Source organism: Myxine glutinosa, chromosome 1, assembly GCF_964187855.1.
Source record: "Myxine glutinosa chromosome 1, kmMyxGlut1.1, whole genome shotgun sequence".
NCBI lineage: Eukaryota > Metazoa > Chordata > Myxini > Myxiniformes > Myxinidae > Myxine > Myxine glutinosa.
The window spans coordinates 43,567,466-43,588,347 of NC_136261.1; positions in this window are offsets into that span (position 1 = coordinate 43,567,466).

Below are 20,882 nucleotides of genomic sequence, written 5' to 3' on the forward strand. Positions count from 1 at the left end.
TTCAGACCTTTTGTCTCCATACATTCCTTCCACGTGTTCATCTTTTCCTTCAGTCCATCCATACTTTCCGCAATCAACACCAGATCATCTGCGTACAACAACTCCCATGGTAAACCCTCCTTTACGTTCTGAGCCAGCACCTCCATCACAGCTACAAATAGTAGTGGACTTAGTACCGACCCCTGATGCACTCCCACCTTCACCTCAAACTCACCACTGTTCCCGTCCTTCGTCCTTACAGCTGTGCGCGCTCTTTTGTACATTGCCATCACTACTCTGATCAACCATTCCTCCACTCCTAACTTCCTCAATGCCCATGTCAATACTTTGCGTGGAACCCGATCGAATGCTTTCTCCAGATCAACAAACCCAAGAAACAACTTCTTCCTCTTCTCCATGTACTTCTACTGCAACTGCCTCACAATGAAAAGCGCGTCTGTCGTTCCTCATCCTGGCATGAATCCAAACTGCATTTCGTCGATCTTCACTTTCTTCCTTATCCTCCTCTCCAACACCCTTTCCAATACCTTCATTCCATGCTCCAATAACTTTATCGCTCGGTACGAGCCACACTCCAGAGGATCACCTTTCCCCTTGTATAGAGGGACGAGGGTACTCAGTTCCCAATCCACTGGAATGCGGCCTTCTTTCACCACCAGATTACAGATCTCTGTCATTCTCTTCACACCCCAACTTCCTGCTGCCTTCAACATATTTCCCACAACTCCCGTCCACCCTCCCGCTTTTCTACCCTTCATTGCTTTTATCGCTTCCTCAACTTCCTTCTCAGTTATCTTCTCTGCCGGTCCTAAAACTGGGTTACTCTCTATGTTGCCATCCCATTCATTCTCTGTATTCAACAGCATTTCCATATATCTTTTCCATCTTCCTTTAATTCCATCTGGGTCCACAACGATTTGTCCCACTTCATCCTTCAAGCAACTCACCCCCATCACATCACACCTCTCTTTCGCTATGTGCTTTGCAATCCTGAATACTGCTTTCTGACCCTCTTCCGAATCCAAGCGTTCTCCGAACATTTTCCTACATGCCTCCTGCGCCTTTGCTACCTCTTTCTTTGCAGCCTTCCTGGCTGCCTTATAACTTTCATGCTCTGCTGTTTCTGCTCCCGTACCCTTCGCCTTCTGCCACTCCTTGAACTTCTTCCTCTTCTCGTCAATCCTCTTTCCAACTTCATCATCCCACCACCATGTTTCCGAGTGCCTCGGTGGTCCTTTTGTCCATCCACATACCTCACCAACGGCTCCCAACAGACTAGCTTTCATTGACATCCAACCACTTTCAAGCTCAACCACATCATCCTCGACCCGACTCAGCCTCTCTTTTAATGCCTCCCTTACTGTCACCTCTTTCAACCTCCACACCTTCATTCTCGGTTGGTACTTCACCCGCCGAGCTCTCCTCGCACCTTTCACCCATGGAGTAATCCCAGAAAAACAAGAATTACTGCCACTCACCCGCGAGCGATGCCCGACAAATTCATATATAACCAGGCTGAACAGTTTATGTCAATGGTGAAGAATCACTTAAAAAGTAAATAATACTCGTATCGGAATCCATATTCAGATCTTCACCAAAATCGAATTGATTCGTCCTTGTCACACACACAACCTGTCCACAAAGCTTCGTCCAAATCCATCCACAACTTTTTGAGATATCCTGCTATATATCGTTTTTGGCCCTATCTCCCAATTGGGAAGAATCACTTAAAAAACTAATACTATCCGGATCCAAATCCGGATCTTCACCAAAATCGAATCATTTCGTCCTTTTTAGAATACCTCTCTGTCAAATTTCGTCCAAATCCATCCACAACTTTTTTCGATAAAACTTGTTCACAGACAGACAGACAAACGGACAGACAAGAGCGAAAACATAACTTCCATCCACCTTTGGTGGCGTAGGTAATGAAGCAAGTGTGTATATATTGTTGTGGATATGAGAATGTTGTTTTTTTATATTTTTGTGTCGTGAATAGTTGTAAAATGTCACCCTCCTTCCTGCAATTGTTGTTGTATAAAGATCAAAGGGCGTTCCCGTAGTTAATTCCATAAAGCATACACGAAGGACACCATATATCCCTGTTCAGTAGTTATATCCTTATTATGTGTATTAGTGTAAGGCTGTGTCTTCCATTAATTGAAATACTCCATTGCACCAAGTGAAATAAGAGTAGATCCCCTTTCATTCACATTCCCCTTCCAACAATTGCCAACTGTTCCCTCCGCGACTCCATTCGCCACGAGGACGGCTTGGAGAAGAAGGGGAAGGAGCTGCCGACTCCTGGGCGTGCCCGCCCATCGTCATCAAGGGCGGAGCCAGAGGGCCGTGCCAACCAATCAGGGCCGAGGCAAGCTCACCGATGGGCGTGTCCTGGACACCAGCGGCTTGATTGCCTGAGGCGCTATATAGAGCGCGCGCGAAAGCAAGAGAGAAAGTTGTTGTTGGACTAAGCAAGAGTTGGACTGAGTTGGACTAAGCAAGAGAGGAAGTTGTTGGACTGGGTTGGACTAAGAAAGAGAGAGGAGAGAAGGGGCAAAGCGAAGCAAAGAGAGAAAGAGTCCTGGAGTTTGTGAGAGAGGGACAGAGAACCCGTCACACCAACCCCCCACCAGCAGCGTTGGCTCCACCAAACAGCTCCGACCCGTTACCCCGCGCACACGACAGGATCGGTGGCATCGGCGGCCGTCGAGGTCCAGCCCGACGTCCCGTGCGGGATCAAGCTCCAGCCAGCTCCGTGCCTTCCTCCCCCTCCAGCCACCCACCTCCTTCCAGCCAATCCACTCTGCAATTCCCCGTGTGAGTCCGTCTTTGTTTGTTCTGTCCAGGGAATAAGTTAAGCCTGTTTAGATAAGCTAGTATTTTCACTGTGTCTCTGATTTCTTCTGTAAATTGTTTTATTATCCTTCCTTCTCCTTGGTTTCTTTGATTGTGTAAATAGTAGGAATAAATTTAGTAGCATTTCAAACCTTTTTGTCTTCTTCTTCTTCTTCACATCCGTGTCGCCTTTGTCTTTTCCCTATTGAATATCTGTGGCGCGATTTTGGCCAACGTCCAGGAATCGGGTTAGTCGGGGTAACTGTTAGGGCCGCGGCGCCATCCGCTCTGCAAAACAACATCCTATCCGCGGTCCGTAACAATATATATATATATATATATATATATATATATATATATATATATATATATATATATATATATATATATATATATATATATATATATATATACAGACTTGGCATTTAATATGGAATATTTTTTTGTGGGGGTGAACGTACTTTTCAAGATGTCTTAGAACCAAAAGTTCATTGGAATTATGTTGAAATTATTCTAGATTTTGTTAATGTGACCTTTAAAAGAAACAAAAACCACATTTAACATTTCGAAACAAATAAATTGATCCTTGAAAGTGATGTAAACTGATATCGAACTCAATTCATGGACAGTACTGTGTTAAACTTCTGTACGTTTTCCAGAAGTATCTCTTTATTTTGCACATTAGCCAAAAAATTTTAAAACAAAAACAAAAGTTAAATTACGACTGGGATTACGGACAGTAAAATTACAGTTCAGTACTTCGTGTAACCCCCACGAGCATTCAGGAGAGCATGTACACGTTGAGGCATGCTGTTCACGAGATTTGCCAAGGTTGGGACAGGAATCGCTTGCCATGCAGTGACAATAGTCTGCTGCAATTCATGCACAGAGTTCGGCTGTGGTCCAAGTGGTCGATTTGACGCGTTAATTCTGCCCACAAGTTCTCTATCGGATTCATATCCGGGGACATGGCCGGCCACTCCATATGCTCTACACCACGGTCTGCAAGAAAGTGTTGGATCATGCGAGCACGATGAGGCCATGCATTGTCATCTTGGAAGACAAAGTTTCCTCGAAAGGCTGCACGAGCAAATGGAAGCAATGTTTCTTCCAGAATGGCCCTGTACTTGAACTAGTTCAGGATTCCATTCAGAACAACCAGGTCAGTTTTTCCCCCTGCATGAAAAGCAGCCCAAACGGTCACCCCACCACCTCCAGCTTGGACTCTTGGCACTATACAATCTTTGTTGTAGGCTTCATGCACTTGTCTGCGCACTCGGACGCAACCATCTTGACGATAGACCAGAAATCTAGACTTGTCACTGAAGATCAAGTGATTCCAGTGTCCTGGCTGCCATTGACGGTGTTCGGGAATAGTTATATGACTCAGGAGGATTACAAATAGTTAGATAGTTATAGTTAGATAGCTAGGAGGAATAGTTATAGATACAAAATAACTAAACAGGGCTTTTACAAAAGCTCTGTCTCTGTCCACATATGTTAAAAAGATTTTTAAAAACATTTCATGGGGTGTACTTACTTTTTCCACATGCGAAATTTGCATTTATGTTTATTTAAATTATACAATTTTTTTATTTTTTATTTTTGTATACTGAATCGAGGCTCGTGAAAGACCTAACATTTACTTCACAAACAAATCAACCAGACAAACAAAATCGATAAAAAGAGGGAGCGGAAGACAAGAAGGGGAGAGAAGGGGAAGCACACAAACACAACATTTGAGAGCAGAGAGATGTGTGGAAAGGAGAGGGCTTGGGGGGAGGAGGCGTGGGAAGGTGGGGGGGTGGGGGGGGGGGAGGGAGAAGTATAAAACACAAGGACACCAAGGACTTCCAGGACAGAAGTTGGTATTTCAAAAAAGTGGAATTGGGGTGAAATTAGAAGGGGTAGGAAAGATCAAGGTTTTGGATGGGGGAAGATAAGAGATGGTGGTGAACAGCTGTTTTAAAGACCTGGAGGGTGGAGTGGGATTGAAGAGAGTGAGGGGTTTGTTCCAGATTTGGGATAAAAGAGGAATGAAGGAGTGAAGGTGAGCAGAGAGTCTTGATTTTGGCAGTTTAACCATAAGAGGGTTGCAGGCAGATCTTGTGCGACCTGTAGGAATATTTGCGGGACAGAGCCCAGAGAGAGCTGGGGGGGGGGGGCAAGGCCAGAGAGGAGTAGGTAGAAGACGGAAAGACCACCAACCTGCCTGCGGTGAGTGAGTGAGAGGCCCTTGGATTTAGCTTCATCGTGGGAGATTCCAATGATTCTGAATGCTTTGATTTCAACAGCGTGAAGACGAGCTAGGTGTGACGCAGGAGCACCAGCCCAGAGGGGAGAGCAGTATTCCATTGAGCTGCGGATGAAAGCCTTGTATGTGGTGAGGAGCTCAGGTGTGCCAAGGAAGGACTTCGCACGACGGAAGATGCCCAGTCGGCGACTGGCTTTGGAGGCCAGATTTGAAATGTGGTTTTCCCAGGAAAGATCATGGCAGATAGTGAGACCCAAAAGCTTGAGTGACAGAACTTCTTGGAGAGGATTATTCAGAAAGTGGATGGGAGGGTTGTCCAGTCGGTCTTTTCGGAGAGACATCGTAAGAGTGTGAGATTTGTCAGGATTGAAAGACATGTTCCACTTGTTTGCCAAGTCTGTGATTTTGTCCAGGTCTGCAGAGAGTGAGGAGGCTGCAGACTGCCGATCTGAGGGCTGAAGAATGGAGCGACAGAGAGTAGAGTCATCAGCAAAGAGATAGAGAGGATTTTCCAGAGAGTCAGAGAGATCATTGATGAAGACCAGAAAAAGCACAGGGCCCAGAACTCTGCCTTGGGCAACTCCAGCCTGAACAGGAAGAGGAGATGAGAGAAACCCATTCAGGGCCACACGTTGACTACGACTAGAGAGGAAGTCCGCCAGCCATGCGTGGAGATTTCCATGGATACCAAAAAGAGGAGAGTTTGGTGAGCAGAGCAGGGTGCCAGACCGTATCGAAGGCACGTGATATGTCAAGGGAGACTGCTCTAATTTCCTGTTTGGCATTCAGGACCTCCATTCATTGTTGAGAAAGCAGAAGCAGCATGTCCAGAGTAGAGTGACCAGGTCTGAAACCAAATTGATGATCAAAGATCAAGCCATTGGAGAAGAGGAAAGATTTCATATCTGAAGCAATGATGGATTCCATGACTTTGCTGATAATTGGGAGAAGGCTGATTGGTCTGTAGTTGCTGGGATCTATTTTTGCACCTTTTTGTGCAAAGCGGTGATGTTGGCAGATTTCCAAGCAGATGGGAGATGAACTTGAGCAAAAGAGAGGGTGAAGAGAACAGAGAGAGGGAGTGAAAGAGCGGAAGAACAGGATTTTAGGACCCGTGGGCTGATGCCGTCAGGTCCAGTTGCAGAATCATAGTCGAGTGTTGACAGAAACATTTCCACCTTGTCAGGAGGAAAGGACACAGAGTCCAGGAGCAGCTGGGTACGACTGGGTATGGTGGGTACAGAGAGGGATGGGTTTGGGACACAAGATTTAGAGGCAACCACAGAGTTGAGGCATTCAGATTTTCACGTGCGGAGTCAGCCGTGTGGCCATTTGAGGTGAGGGAGGGGATGGAGGGGGAACAAACACCAGAAACAGATTTGACCAGACGCCACCAGGATTTGGAAGAGGGAGACAGATAAGAGAGTTCGGTCCTGAGAACGGAGAGATATTGTTTCCTGGCTCTCCTGAGGGTGGACACACACTTGTTTCGGGCTTTGTGAAAGGAAATGAGATTTCCTTCCGTTGGATTTGCTTACAGGAGACTAAAGCAAGTTGTGTCTGGGCAATAGCCTCACCACAAGATGCCGTGTACCATGGATGGGAGGAAGGGTATGACAACTGAAGACGAGATCGGATAAATCTGTGCATGAGAGAGAGCAATTTACTTTGAAAGAATTCCCAGGATGATTTGATGTCAGAGGCGGTAGAGATGGGAGACCAGTCCAGATGATTGATGGCTGCTTGAAGACCGTGCCAGTTGGCCTGAGTGAAATGCCAGACTCGTCGACGCTGAGGAGGCTCTCTGAGAATGGTCAGAGAGATGTCCACTTTAACAAGCACATGATCAGATGAGCCGATTGGAGCAGAAGAAGAGCAGCAGACATTTTCAGGGAATTTAGTCATAACCAAGTCCAGAAGAGAAGATGCTCCGTTGACTGAGATCCGGGTCGGGAAATTGACAGATTGTGTCAGTCCCAGTGAGTCACAGAAGTCCTTTGCTGAAGAGCCATGGCTGGTGAGAGAGGAACCCACACCCAGCCAACTGGCATGGTGACAGTTTAAATCACCACATATGAGGAAGAGAGAGTTGGGATGGGTAGATAGAAGTTGGTCCATATTATCAGACAGCGAGATGTAGATGGAGTCATCACTGTTTGGTGGATGGTACAACACACATATGAACAAAAGGTGGGAGCGAAGCAGAAGCCATAGCCAAAGGTATTCCTGGGGGTGAGGTGGAGAGAGGGCAGTGGAGGGCGAGTGAGGAAGAGAGTTTTTTAATGAAGATAGCAACCCCACCTCTGGGACGAGGCTCAGGTCTATCATACCGGAGGAGGGAGTAACCTGGGAGAGATACCAAGGAATCAGAGACATCATGAAGGAGGAAAGTTTCTGTTAAGCAGATCACGTCTGGTTTGTCAGAAGCAACCTGTATGGAGAGTTCAGTCAAGTTTGAACGAAGGCCCCGGATGTTTGAGGTCCATACTGTTAAGGAAGAGGAAGGGGGAGCATCGGATACAGAACAGGGGGGGGGGGGAGCGGTAGGGTAAGATGTGGAAGAGGAGGAAGAGGTAGGGAGAGCTGTTGAAGGTGTGTCAGAGATTTCAGAATAGTTTGGAGAAAGGGAAGGATGGGGCGGACAAAAGGTTTGATGGTGATTGGGTGAGGTGCAGTGAGGTGTTATTTGAGGAGGGGGAAGAGTGAGGCAGAAGGTTGACGGAGATGAAGGTGAAAGTTGGAAGGGGGAAGAAGCGGGGAGGACGCTTTGAGGAGGAGGGGTGAGAGGGGAGTCTAGGAGGGGAGGAGCGAGGGAGAGTCTCGGAGGGGAGGGGTGTGGGGGAAGTTTAGGAGGGAAGGGGCAAGGGGGGAGATTTGAAAGGGATGGGTGATGGGGAACATTTGGAGGGGAGGGGCAAGGGGGAAGATTTGAAAGAGATGGGTGATGGGGATGATTTGGAGGGGAGGGGCAAGGGGGTAGATTTAGAGGGGAGGGGTGATGGGGAACATTTGGAGGGGAGGGGCAAGGGGGAAGATTTGAAAGAGATGGGTGATGGGGATGATTTGGAGGGGAGGGGCAAGGGGGTAGATTTAGAGGGGAGGGGTGATGGGGAAGATTTGGAGGGGAGGGGTGATGGGGAAGTTTTGGAGGGAAGGGGTGATGGGGAAGATTTGGAGGAGAGGGGCAAGGGGGAATATTTGAAAGGGATGGGTGATGGGGAAGATTTGGAGGGAGGGGCAAGGGGGAATATTTGAAAGAGATGGGTGATGGGGAAGATTTGGAGGGGAGGGGCAAGGGGGTAGATTTGGAGGGGAGGGGTGATGGGGAAGTTTTGAAGTTGATGGGAGATGGGGAAGATTTGGAGGGGAGGGGTGATGGGGAAGTTTTGAAGTTGATGGGAGATGGGGAAGATTTGGAGGGGAGGGGTGATGGGGAAGTTTTGAAGTTGATGGGAGATGGGGAAGATTTGGAGGGGAGGGGTGATGGGGAAGATTTGGAGGGGAGGGGTGAGATTGGATTTTGAAAAGTGTACGATATCTAATAGATAGTTTTATGGAATTGTCAACGTTCTCAGTAAAATCTTTCAAAAGAACGACAATTAAACTTATAGCTTATTAGTGTTTGATAAAGGTTAGTCTGAAGTATAAAATCCTATAAAAGTCCATGTAGGCTAGCTCTCTCTGGCTCTCTGATCCAATATCTTCTCAGTAAAGATCTTTTTGTGGGATTGCTGTATATAGGTTCATACCTCTTATATATGATTTTGACTTATGAAGGAAAAGATGAGTTTGCAGATTGAAAAAGGATGTGGTTGTCATAGCTACTGAGTGACCTTTTGATTAAATAATGACTTTCTTATTGCATGCCTGTTTTTATTGATTCTGAATATTAAACCATAAAGTTATGAAACAAAAAACGTCGTGTAAATGTCCCTGCAATGGCGTTATAAAACGTTGCTGCAAAGTTATAAGAACGTTAACGCAACGTTATGATTGATTGAACCTTGACGCCGAAGAGTCTCGAATAACACATCTATCTCATTAAAGAATATGAAAATCCAGACCTGCTCTCAGCGGGGAGTACTCTCATCTCAATATTTCACTCGACCAATCACATTGTATCCCCCGATCCTTGCTCCCTCCCACCAAAACTTTGCCCAACCAATCCGACTGCTCTCCTCCCCTCTCTTCGCTCCTCCCCCCTCCACTTGCTCCTCCCACTTCAAATTGTATAAAAATCAGGACTGACGTCAAAATATTAGGATTATCACTGGATTTGTAAGATGTTGGTTTGTTGTACTTCAGGATTTTCACTAGGTTTGTAATGCTGTAAATGTTGTACTTAGGATGTTTCACTTGGCTGGTCGATTCTGTATGGTTACACTGTATGTTGACTGTATACTGTGCATGCTACTGTATCTCTATGATGTTTCCTTTGATGTACATCTCTACTGTACCAGGATTTCACTTGGGACCTTCTGTGAATCTTGCAATGTAACTTGTGAATTGTAATATTAAAGCACAGCGTTACGCGCGCTGCTTGCGAGCAAGGAGGAAGCGGACAAGCGGTAACTTATAAGCATCTTTATTTCAGGAGCTCACTGTAACACTAGCGCGCTCCGGGCAGCGCGCCCGGTGTATATCATGAGGCCACGCCTACCCCTCGGGCGTGGCCACCGCCCACTTGGTGCGCGGAATGATGTCACCACACCAGTGGGCTTTTGTGTCCACCACAATATGCTCTTCTATGGTTTGATAAAGGTTATTGTTTCTTGCTGTGTATTTCCTTATAGACAGAAAGCGTTGTCCTCCTCGGGAATTAAAATTTGTGATTCTCTTCTGACAAGTTTATGGACATTGAATTTTTTGGTTCATCTATTATATACTACTATCTAAAATATATCCCTATCAGCACAACAGTAACTCAGCCTGGTACAGCCGGCCAAAGTAACCGGTCTAGCGAGCCTTCATCTCAAACTCCTCTGTCAAGAGCCAACCACCATCTGCTCTAACTGCAGTACACATAGAGGCAGGCATGGAGGAACGGAATGCACAGATTCCTCTAAGCAGGAGGAGAATCACTTTACCACAGGTGATGCTCTGCCCTGACAGATTCCTCACACATAGGCCTCTTTGTCCGCCCTCAGCGAATGTACAGTTTTTAGCCTCAGTTCAGTTCTGCCATTAAGCTTGGCCCTGCAACTCTCGTCAATAGTATCCTATGCCCCTTTGGAGACAAAGTTCCTCTTCGCTTGACAGTGGGTTCCAAGACACCCACCAGCAACATCAAAGATGATAGTCTTGAAATCACTCTACATCTCTTCAGGATCACCTGAAACACCCAGATGCCCAAAACCCCCACTCAACCAGTCGCAAACTCCGAAGCTACCCTTTAATCCTTGAGCTTTCCAACATCCAGCCGAGGCTTGGATGGCACCATTCTCCTGGATTTGAGCCACAGCTTCAGAGTTGCTCCAACAAGCCTGTGGTCATTGTTGAGGAACTGAGCAATCTGGTCGGCCCTGCAGTTCGGGAGCAACCTCCAGCGACCATCGACAAGGACATGGACAATCTTTGCCACATCAACAGCGATGGAATACTAAATTCCAGTGATGTGGCTGTGGTCACTGAAACCACGAAACAGCCACCAGAAGACCACGACATCTTGCAAAGTCATGGAACTTCGTGCTATTCTGGTTCACCGATCAACCACAGACTCGAGTGCGACATAGAATGTCTCCTTCTCAGGGAGATCACTCACCTCAGTCAGAGCATATACAGAGACCACGGAAATGACACCCAGAGACTAACGATTCCTCCGTCTCATAATACAATCGTTGACTGGTGTTACCTTGATTATCATCGGAGTCAGCTTGTTTGACACAGCTACAGCAACTCTCTAGGTATGGTAACCATCAGACTAGACCAGTAGTAGAAATGACCACCCAACATGACCTCACCAAGATGGGTGATCAATCTCTTTTGGAGTGAGGACATTCCAGACACCCATCTGAAGGGACCGCCTCAGGTTAACCTGAGGAAGCTGCCATCTGGTGGAGGACACTTCAGCACCATCACCAACCGACCCAGGGTTGCCCCGTGGTTTTTCCTCAAATCAAAGAATTGGGTTCCCCTGGAGAGATATGTATCCTTTAAAGGTAATAGGTTGACGCTTCACACTTTGTTATATATCGCTGTGAGCACTCAAAAGTGAAGCTCAGGACAATACATATACCTGGAGGCATATATTGAGGTACTGGTTATTATAACCCCATCCCTGACCTTTACACTCAAACCAAACCTAAACACTCACATTCAAGTTAATATCCCAAACACCATAAATCATTTTTACAGTTGCTTTTTTTAAAAACAGTTCAATATGTTTATTTTTAGCTCACCTGGAACGTAGTTCCGGGGAGGATATGCGGTGTCTTCCGTCAGTCCATAAACATTTGCAATTTCGTCTCTGAAACCACTGACGGGATTGTGACCAAACTTGGTATGTTGCAACTCAAGTTGTTCACGACATTTAAAAAAAATCGGACCCTAGGTCTACTCTGGGTAAGGGAGGAGTGGGGGGTGGGGGGGTGGAGTAGGGGCTGCCCCTCCCCCAAAATTAGGTATTTGTTTTCTTCTCAGAAACGACACATACAATTCCAATGAAACCTGACCACAACATTCCATTCATCGCCCTTGATGTACCAACGTTTGTTCCCGGCATTAAAAAAATTGTGGTCTAAGGCGGGCTTTTTCCCACTCCCCCCCCCCCCCCCCAAAAAAAAAATAGGTATTTTTGTTTGTTTGTTTAAAATCTTATGATTACGTTAGTATGGTTGTACATGCTGCCGTCTTCTAACAACCATTGAAATTGGTTTAAAATATCGTGATACTGTTTAAAATACTGATACTGCTGAGTATCTGATACTGATACTGAGATACGTGATACTGCTGGCTCAGAACGTAATGGAGGGTTTACCGTGGGAGTTGTTGTATGCAGATGATCTGGTGTTGATTGCGGAAAGTATGGATGGACTGAAGGAGAAGATGAACAAGTGGAAGGAATGTATGGAGACAAAAGGTCTGAAGGTGAATATCGGAAAGACGAAGGTGATGGCAAGTGGTAAAGCATGTGGTGAGGTGGAAAGAACTGGGAAGTGGCCCTGTGCTGTGTGCAGGAAGGGTGTCGGAGTGAACTCCATTCAATGTACAATGTGCGCTGAGTGGGTTCATCAAAAATGCAGTGGTCTGAGAGGGTCATTAACCAGTGTGGCAGCTACATTCAAATGTAAGGTGTGCACAGAGGGAGCTGCAGATGGAGGAAATGTTGTGTTGGATCTTGGAGACGGCGTGAAGCTGGAAGGTGTGAAAACATTTTGCTACCTCGGAGACGTGCTGAATGGAGAAGGTGGATCAGATTCGGCAATCGTTGCTAGAGTGAGATGTGCATGGAAGAAGTTTCGGGAACTGAGTGGCGTGCTGATGAGGAGGGGAGTGTCTTTGAAGCTGAAGGGAAAGGTGTATGCTGCATGTGTGAGAAGTGTTATGATTTATTGGAGCGAGACATGGGTAATGAACGTAGAGCAGCAACGAAGGCTGGAAAGGGTGGAAATGCGAATGGTTCGACGGATGTGCGGAGTATCGTTGAGAGAGAGGAAGACAAATGATGAATTGCGAAAGATGATGGGAATAGAGCCTGTGATTGATGCTGTGAAGAGGAACAGGTTGAGATGGTTTGGCAAATGGCAAAATGGAATAGGGCAAAATGGAGAAGATTGTCATGAGGACCGCAAGGCTAACCCCCGCTCTCGCAGGGAAAATGGCCTTAAAATGCATGTTGTTGTTGTTGATACTGTTTAAAACCTTTAGTCATGTAGTATACTATTTTTTTCTACCAGTTGAACTCCCAGGTGTATTGCCCCATATTTTTTATTTTGTGGGTCTCCAAGGTAGGTTTCCTATTTAGAACCATTAAGGCAGAACCCTTTTACCGAGTCTCCAGGGTCGGTCTCACATTGTGAGCCATCAAGGCAGAACTCTTTTCCTGAACATTGTGAGTCTCCAAGGTAAAACTCGTATGTTGGGTCATCAAGGTAGAACTCGTTTTGTGGGCATAGGTCGTTCAAAAGGTGTTCAAACAAATCGATGATTTCACCTCGTTTTGGTACAAAGGATGTTTCAGCTTGTATTTCTCATACAATTTCCCTTTTAAAGAAAATAATGAAGTTTTAATTAATTTCATACAAGATTATTATATGTGTTACAGATCCATCACTTCCGCCTTTGTTGTTATTATGTACTTGAAGGATTTTAGTTTCAGGTAATATTGTTGTTAAGATTTTTGTGTGAAATGGAGATGACTTTCGTAAAAGCTAAAAATAAATGTTTGTGAAGGAAAAAGGAAAACGCGGCAAAGAGACCGGAAGATGAGAGGTCGATATGGGCAGAGAGAGGAGAGAGCTGAGTCACGTCGAGGCTGCGAGCAGACTTGTTTTTATATATTGGTCGCGAATGAGTTGAGGCTTCCCGTGAAAGGTATTGTGCGACATCGTCATATATTGCGAGTGCAATTAAACCTGCGTCTCAGGTTTTATCACCAAGTGTGAGTCGTCGTTGGAGAAATCAAGCGCCGCCATTACGGGCCTATACGCCATTTTGTCCTCGAAAAAGAAGAGGCTGTCCGCTTGTTGCATCTTGTTTTGCCGTTGGGATTTCCATATCGACCTCATCGTGTTGATTGCCGTTGGATTACCTATCGGCTCAATTCCCATATAGACCTCTCACCTTATAACTCCTCATCCACAGCCGCGCCAATACCTGCCTGTTGTTTTGCCGTTCTGCACAACCTCGACCTTCACCCCATGTGGAGATTCATGCATGGACTTTGGGAAATGTTACATTCTACTCACGTTTGGCACATCGTGAGTTTATTGCTTTGAGAGCATTGGGGAATGATGGTACCATCATAGGTATTGTTCATTTGATGCAAGTGATATTTTCATTGTACTTTCTTTAATAGCGTTATTATTGTGTATGTGAGAGTTCTGAATACAATTACTTGTTTTGTTCTACAATTGCATTGGTGTGGGTTTACCATGGTTTATTAGAACACTCAAAATAACAAATCTTTCTGCCGTGTTCTCGCTCCAGACTCTGAGGTGCAACATAACATGGGTTTGGGGAGGTAATACATAACATATGCACAAATCAGGATCTGTAAATGTACATATTTTAGTCTTACCTCCATAGATTTGATGTTCGATTCCAAAACATACATTTGAATGTGGAGATCAGCACAGGTAGTAGGGAGAAACACTTTATCCAAGGAAATTTATAGTCATTCCAAGTCAGTTCAGCAAACTCCATTCTCAAAGACAGAGATAAAGAAGAGGATTTAAAATCAGTCTGTTTTCTGTTGCTTTTATTCAGAGAATAAGGGAAAGGGTGCAGTTTATTAGTACAGAGATTGCTCAAATAAAGTGAAATAGAAAGAGGAGATAGAAGAGAAATAAGGAAAAATAAATCAACAGCCAATTGCAAATTGTTACTATAAAGCTTTTGGACGTCACCAAATTGGGTCTTCAGTGATCTGGTGAGCAGGTGGTTTGAAGCTTTCCATCAAATCCGCTTCACACTTTGTGAAATATTGGTGTGAGAAATCGAGAGTGAAGTTCGGGATCTATATTATAATAGGCGTTGGTGATTCTGTCGGTCTGTCCAGGGGTGTGGCTTACTCCGTTTAGAGAGTAGCTCCACCCATTCTGGGAGAGGCTTCATTTAAACAAATATCCACCATTTTATTAACTCGCATAGCTTTGAGGCCTGTTTAGTTTGGCCCGTGCTGTCTTGCTCTCTCTGACAGTTTTATTGCAACTCTAATTCGATATATCATTTCATTTTTAACAGCCACTAACATAGTGTTGCGGTTTTGCCATGAAGGCAAACCCCCTATAGTTAATTGCACGACAACATGTAGCCTGCAGTAGTTCGTTATTTCTTATTGAATGTAAAGATTAGCCCTTTCCCATTGTGTAGTAATAAAGACCAAATATGAGTTGAGTAGTCAGGATGTCAAACCTTTGTGATGTAAAAGGAAGCCATTTAGCAGTGCAGGAAGGCGTGGCCAAAGACGGAGCCCTGAATGAAAGGGGGAAGGAGGAATAAAACCTTCCAAGGAGGAGGAAAGATTGAACGCCAGCACGTGACCAACCTCAGTGAATGGGAGGCTGTGGAACATTCAGGGAGTTTTTGGGGTCAGGTAAATACCCCCACCCATCGACCATGAGGGCCTCTTGGATTTTGCCTCATGGACGACACTTCTTGCTTTTTGGCTGCGCCCATGACACGACCTCTCTTGGATTTTGCCTCGTGGACAAAACCCCTCTTGATTTTCGCTTCGTCGACAACCTGACTTGCCTTTCGCCTCACCGACAAGATTATTGTGCCTTTGTCCTTCGCCAACACTCCTCTCTTGCTTTGTGCTTCGCCGATCTCTTGCGCCATCCGGCTGACCTGCAAGCATTGGCTTCTTCCACGACTCACCTGAGCCGAAGCTCGTCTGCCTGCGTTGAAGTTCGTCGGATATTACCTTATCCAGGCTTCACATCGAGGATCGAGCTGCGCATACCAGACACGTGGGCACCTTCGGAGGCAATCCCAGCATGTACATCGGTACGAGAATAACCCGTGTGTCCCTGTGTGTGTGTCAGAGTGTGAAGGCGCCAGTGGGGTTTATTATTAGGTAAGAGTTGATAAGCTGCATCTTTGTCTGTTTCTCTGTGCCTTCAAAATAAAAGGCTGTACATTTGGTTACTTTCCAACCTGTCCAGATACGTCTTTTCTCCATTGGCCGAGCATCATCCGAGACCGAATTTGGCTTGATTCAGGTCCATAAATCACGTAAGGTAATGCCGCTTTCCACACCATGCAAATCCGCTCGGCACGCAATTGAATAAGGTGTGTGAAAGCGAGGGTTCGATCCCCGGTTTCTCCGGTCACGTGTCTTGAAGGTATTTGGGAATATTTGACCAGTAAACTCTTCGGCGCGTGGCTGGGAGATTGGCGATCGGAATTGCTTAGCAATCCGTCAATCACGAGTTTAGTAGTCATGGAAGACGGCCTCAGTGGACCCGGAGTTTGAGGGGGAGTGGGGCATAAACCCCCATCAGTACATCGACGAACCCGGGATCCAAAACAATAGTTTTAGACTCAGTTGAAAAAACACGGGAATAAAATCCCATGAAAGTTTCCGTTTATAGAACGAAATGAATTCTCAAAGGCATGTAATTTCAAGGCCATTGAGTCTCTCTCACGCCTTTATCTTCAATCTAATTCACCATCTGATTTCATTTTTGTTGATGGTTTTAGACTCGGTGTCAGCAATAATTGAGAACATTCACGCACACGCGGGAAAATGCAGATATATATATATTTATATAAAATCACGCCACGATGTATCATACACCGACATGACAACATGTCGGTGTATGATAACATGCAACATGACACAGATGGCAAAATGTCGACATATATTAAAAATTCGCTTTTTCTTTTCCGTTAAGATATATTACTTTTAGATTAGATATATTATATATTGTCATATGAATATGTGAGAGGGGCGTGGCCTAGGCGAAGGAGCGCGGGGGCTGGCAGGCCAGATGTGAGATACGAGGCCGAGGGACGTGGCTTGCTGTGCTGTTCATTAAACTGGTCATCTCCTAAGTTGAGACTTGGATTCATCTTATTACATGGTGGCAGCGAAAGGCGAACCTACAAACCCGATTGCAACCCCATCTAGGGATTCATAGCCAAGCTCACAATGGCGGACGCACCCATGATGCCGTGCATGGATTGGATCAGCGCCAACCTCGGTGAAGCCTTTGAGCTGTTCAGAAAGCATACACAGCTGTACTTTTCTGTGAAGGATGTAGCAGGTGATAAACAAGTCGACCACATTCTCCTGCTATCAGGTGAGGAAGGCCTGCGACGCTATAGTTCATGGGGCCTTGAGAACGCCGACGGCACAAGGCCTAACACTGTGACGCCAGCGATTGTTTGGCAGCGTTTTGAAGCTGAACTGAAACCCCAGGCAAATTACCGTGTGGCTCGTTTCTGCTTACAGAGATTTAAGCAGGGCGACGATGAAACTATGGACAATTTCATCTCCAGATGTCGCCAGCAAGCGAGCAAATGCAACTTCAAGACCCCCGAGGCAGACGAGCGCATAATAGAACAGCTCATTGCAGGGACACGGTATCAGGAGCTACAGAAAGAGCTCCTCGTGAAGGATGACTCTCCCACGCTGGACCAAGCCCTGGAAATAAGTCGGGCACATGAGGCCTCTGTCACTCACATGCAGCAGTTTACCCAGACCCAACAGGCAACCAATTTTGTCCACACCATTGGGTACCACCCAAAAGAGTGCCGTTTCTGTGGAAGACAGCATCCACCCCAGCCCCGACACCGATGCCAAGCATGGGGCTCAACCTGTGAGGCATGCGGAAAGCAAAACCACTGGAAGGCCGTCTGTCTCTCAAGAGCGAGGCAAGAACAAGGCCGGCAGACAACCCACCCAGACACCAGAGGGCACAAATCCTTCGCCCGAAAGCCCATCCACACCCTGGGGAGAGATGAAGACCCTGACCGGGACTGCGACACGTTGAGTTTCACCACCATCAAAACCCACAGCCAGACCATGGATTCCCGGCGAGAGATTTTCACAGACTTGGCCATTACACTACCTGACTGAGCTGGTGTTCACTCCCTGAGAGTCAAGGTCGATACTGGGGCAAAGGGCAATACCTTGCCCCTTTGGGTATACAGACAAATGTATCCCCAAAAGGTCGACTACTCTGGGCTGCCGCTACCTGGTCATATTCAGGAGAAACCCCAGACAATACTAACGGCCTACAATGGCTCGCAAATTCGGCAATTTGGCACCATTGTCGTCCCCTGCAAGAAAAGGAATACCCAGTGGGTCATTGCAGAGTTATTCGTAGTCAAGGCCGCTGGCCCCGCAATCCTCGGCCTGCCCACCTGTAGGGACCTTGAACTCCTCACCCTGCACTGCTCGGTGAAGGAGAACTGCACGGGTGACAAGCCAGTTAACACGTTGGACGACCTGCTGAGCACGTATCCAGACCAATTTGACAACATTGGAAACTTCCCAGGCCAGTATCGCATCGTGGTAGACCCCAATGTGCCCCCTGTAATACATGCACCACGTCTATGCCCCATCCAGATGCTAGACGAAGTAAGGTCAGAACTGGACATAATGCTAAGTCAGGGCATCATACGGAAGGTCGACAAGCCTACAGACTGGGTCAGTAGCCTCACCTACGTGCGGAAAGCAAACGGCAAACTTAGGCTCTGCCTGGACCCAAAGGACTTGAACCGTGCCATCAAGAGGTGCCACCACCGTACTCCCATGCTTGAAGAGCTGACGCACAAGTTTGCAGGCTCGATGGTTTTCTCCAAGCTGGATGCCAAAAATGGGTACTGGTCAATCAAGCTAGATCCTCCCTCCCAGTTGCTCACGACCTTGAACTCGCCATATGGCCGTTACTGCTTCTGGCGAATGCCGTTTGGACTGGTGATGTCCCAGGACATGTTCCAAGCCAAGATGGACCAACTTCTTGAGCAATGCCCAGGTGTCATCGGCATTGCTGATGATGTTGCCGTTTACGGAAAAACGGAGCAAGAACATGACCAAAACCTTCACCACCTCTTGAAAACAGCTGCCAGATTCGGCCTGCAGTTCAAAAGCGACAAGTGCAGCATCAAAAATCCACAGATTCATTTTTTTGGTCTCATCTTTGACCAACAAGGTGCCCACCCAGACCCAGGAAAAGTGGACGCAATCCAGAGCTTACCGGACCCGAAAACCCTCTGTGAACTTCGCAAGGCACTTGGTATCATTACGTACATGGGCCCCTTTATACCAAGGCTGTCTGACCTAACAGCCCCCCTTCGGGAACTGGTGAAATCAGAGCAACTAGAATGGACAGCCAGCCACAGCCAGGCTTTCCAAAAGGTCAAGGACGCCATCTGCCAGGAGACCTGCCTAACCTACTTTGACCCACACAAATCCACAATACTACAGGTCGATGCCTCCACAAAAGGCCTTGGGGCTTGCCTAATGCAAGATAACAAGCCCATCGCCTTCAGGTCAACGAGCCTTTCCGAGGTGGAGCAACGGTATGCCAACATTGAGCGTGAGATGCAAGCCGTCGTGTTCGGGTGCGAACGCTTCCACACTTACCTATACAGTCGGCCCTTCGTTGTCGAGAGTGACCACAAGCCCCTGGAAATGATCAGCTTGAAAAACCTCACTGCTGCCCCACCCCGACTGCAACGAATGCTACTGCGGCTTCAGGGGTATGACACACGCAACAAGTACAAAGCTGGCAAAGACATGTTCCTAGCCGATGGACTGTCTCGTTTGCTGGCACCAACGCAAGCACCAACTATCCAACTTGACGTGAAAGTGGAGCACCTCCAATTCAGCCACCAGAAGATGCAACAAGTGCAGCAAGCCACAGATGCGGATGCCCTCCTAACCACGCTCAGGAGAGTCATCATGACTGGATGGCCGGAAAGGCGCCAGGATCTGCCCAGGGAACTGAGGCCATACTGGAATTATCGCGATGAGCTGAGTGTTGAAGATGGTGTCATGTGGAAGGGGGGCCGGCTCCTTATCCCTGCCAGTTTACAACATGAAACCCTCAGGAAGCTACATGAGGGCCACCTCGGTATCCTCAAAACCCAGCTCAGGGCACGCAATTGCGTGTTCTGGCCCAAGGTGAACGAGGACATTGAAAACTGGATTGTCTCCTGCCACATCTGCCAGACCCATCAGCGTCGGCAGTCCCAGAAACCAATGATCCCACATGAGATCCCGACCAGGCCATGGCAATCACTGGCTACAGACTTATTCCACCTGGATGGACAAGACTACCTCCTGCTCGCAGATGTGTACTCCAGGTTTCCCATTGTTCGAAAACTTCCAACAGGGGCAACGAGTAACAACGTAATTGGTATTCTGCGGCTGGTATTTTCAGAGCAGGGCATTCCAGAGATTCTCATGAGCGACAATGGAGGCCATTTTAGCAGCCGTGTTTTTAAAAAATTTGCTGAGGACTGGAGCTTCAACTTACGTACTTCAAGCCCACACTACTCGCAATCAAACGGCTTCATAGAACGCCAAGTGCAAACCATAAAGAACACACTACACAAAACAAAGCTCTCTGGTGCTGACCCACACATGGCCCTCCTCATTTTGAGGACCACGCCCATCGACAGCCACCTCGCATTACCTGCTGAGCTACTGAATGAGAGGAAAATGAAATCCAACCTGCCTACCAAGGTGCCAAACGTAGCACCGAATCGGGACGCATCCCTAGAGGCACTTGAACGTCGGCAAGCAACCCAAAAAGAATACTTTGACTGCCGGGCTGGCCCCGATCTTGGGCCACTTCAACCGGGCCAACGAGTTCGGGTTCTCGAGGAGGCTGGGCGGTCCCACACTTGGGAACCAGCAATTGTGTCCACCACCCGCTCGGAGCCAAGGTCATACGAAGTCGTCACGGAAACAGGAAACATCCTGAGGCAGAATCGCCGCCACATCCGACACGCTCAACAGACCCAGCCAAGGCGGCCAGAACCTGAGATATTCCAGAATTCCCTCGACGATACCGATGTTGACCATGCCATTACCAAGGGACACCTAGGTGCTGACGAGGAGCCACCATCATCTCCACATACCCAAGCGCCTACCACACCACCAGCATCCTAA